The following is a 2463-nucleotide window of genomic DNA, read 5'->3' as shown; positions in this document are numbered from 1 at the left end:
CTGCGACCGTTTTCCACCAGTGCTCACTCCCTCGTTTGTCTCCAGCCAGGCAGGGACCATAACACTGTGACACTGAACCCCTTTGTATTAGCTGCTGTCACAAATCGACACAAACGTGGGGCCTTGAAACAACATAAATTTTTCTCTCCTACTTCTGGAGGTCAGAAGTCCAACATGGTTTCTCTGAGCTAAAATCAAGGTACTGACAGAGCTGCATTCCTTACTGGAGACTCCAGGGGAGAATCTGTTCCTTGCCTTTTCCAGCTTCTAGAGGCTGCCCACATTCCTTGGCCGGAAGCCCCCTCCTCCCTCTTTAAAGCCAAAAACAGCAGATCAAGTCCTTCTCATGTTGCATCTCTCCAACCACAGTGGGGAAGCCCTCCACTTTCAAGGATCCTGTGATGACACTGGGCCCACCTGGATAGCCCAGGATCATCTCCCATCCCAAGGGCCTCAACTTAATCCTATCTGCAAAGTCCTTTTGCCGTGGGAGGTGACATATTCACAGGGTCCAGGGACCCACATGTCTCAGGGGGCTGTATTCGGGCTTTCTCGTACTTGTAGCACACACATCCCATGACTTCTTTTCCCATCCCTCCTTCCCTCCCCCACTGTTCAATCTAACAATGTAAATGTCCTCCTCTTCTGAGAAGTCTGCCTTGATCTCCCCAGGCTGGGTCAGGTACAGCGTCCTCCATCACAGCTCTGTTTATGTTGGACTGTCACTGTCGGTTTCCCTGGGGTGGTGAGCAGGGGCCTTGGGGAGTCATGATGGGTATGGGCTAGGGAGGAACCTATGGCAGGCGCCTGGGGTAGGAAGCAGGCTGCAGGCTGGGTCGGGGTGGTGAGGAGGGCACAAATGGGAGATACTCAGAAGAGGGCTCCCCAAAGAAGGCCATGACTTGTTTGAGGTCACCCAGTGCAGAGCCTCTGGGTTGGGGAGACACGCCAGGCTGGGGAGCAGAAGGCCACTGGCCACTGGCCTCAGTTTCGAACCCACGCCAGGTCGACAATGGCCCTTTTATTTGCACAGCCCAGGACGGGGTGGCTGAGCCATGGTCGGGTCAGGTCTCGGCCAAGGTCACCCTGTCCAGCCCCCGCACACCCTTGCTGAGAACACAGGGTCTCATTCCTGCCCCATTTCCCAAACAGGGGAGAATCTCCTTGGACTGTCAGAGGCCAAGGCCAGGTCGAGACAGCTGGGTGCCCTCCCTCAGTGCTGCTAGGAAGTAATGCGGCCCTTGGCACTGCCCTGGGGACTCGGGTCAGGCTGGGCAGCTAAGGTGGAGTAAGTGGTCTGGGCGTAGTGTCGGCCAGCAGCAGATCTCGTGCATATGCAGGAGAAGGGCTGTGCCTTCAGGGATCCTGTTTCTACACCCGGGGTGGGGGCAGATGCAGGGATGGGGGGCGATGAGGCATAGGTGGCCCTGGGAGATGACCAGTTGCCCTCAATCATTTTTGTTTTTTCCTAAAAGCATTTTCCACTCTTAAAAGTTATACATTAGTTTGTTTTTCTATGTATTTTCTTGTCTATGACTCTGACAAACCATGAGCCCAGTGAGGACGGGACTGGGTCTGCCTTGGTCAACCTGAGGCTCCAGCAACCCCCAAAGGTCCCTGCTACCAGCAGATTGTCACTAATTATTTCCCAGAAGCACAAACACAGACGGGCTGCACAGGACCCATGTGCCTGTTGGGGTGCCCTAACAATTTGGGAGGCCCCCAAGATTGAAGAGATCAGCTCCAAAATAGGAAAAGCAGGGGCTTCCCTGGTGGCGCAGTGGTTGAGAGTCCGCCTGCCGATGCAGGGGACACGGGTTCGTGCCGCAGTCCGGGAAGATCCCACACGCCGCAGAGCAGCTGGGCCCGTGAGCCATGGCTGCTGAGCCTGCGCGTCCGGAGCCTGTGCTCCGCAACGGGAGAGGCCACAACAGTGAGAGGCCCGTGTACCGCAAAAAAAAAAAAAAAAAAAAGGGAAAAGCATCTTGCTGCACTGAGGCTCCAGCGGACTCAGTGCTTCCCAGGCCCACGCTGATGTGGCCATCATAAATTGTGGAAAACCCAGGATTCCAGGGTGTCCCAGGACAGGGAGCACTGACCCTTGGAGGAAAGAAGCCAGCAGGTTGTTGATGTGGCCCGGGGGCACGGTTTGCAAAGGCCTGGGGTGTTCGGTGAGATCTCAGCTGTGAGGGGCAAAGGCCAGGCACAGTGGGCACTTTACCACAGTGTAAATCTTGTGGTATGATTATTGCTGTCGGCGGTGTTGTCAGGACCATCGTGTCTCCGGGGTCTCTCTCTGCCACACCTCTCTGCCTCTGTTTCCCACCCCACCAGCCTCCCCATCCCTCCATGCGCTCACAGCCAGCCGTGCCCGCCGGCTCCAGCGGCCAAGTGGCCAGGCGGATGGCCGGGGGTGTGTGATTAGGGAACTGGCTGGGGCTGAGGTCCCTGGGGCGTGTAGGG

This window comes from Lipotes vexillifer, unplaced genomic scaffold (assembly GCF_000442215.2).
Source record: "Lipotes vexillifer unplaced genomic scaffold, Lipotes_vexillifer_v1.1 scaffold225, whole genome shotgun sequence".
NCBI classification, from domain to species: Eukaryota; Metazoa; Chordata; class Mammalia; order Artiodactyla; family Lipotidae; genus Lipotes; species Lipotes vexillifer.
This window is presented reverse-complemented; position numbering follows the sequence as displayed.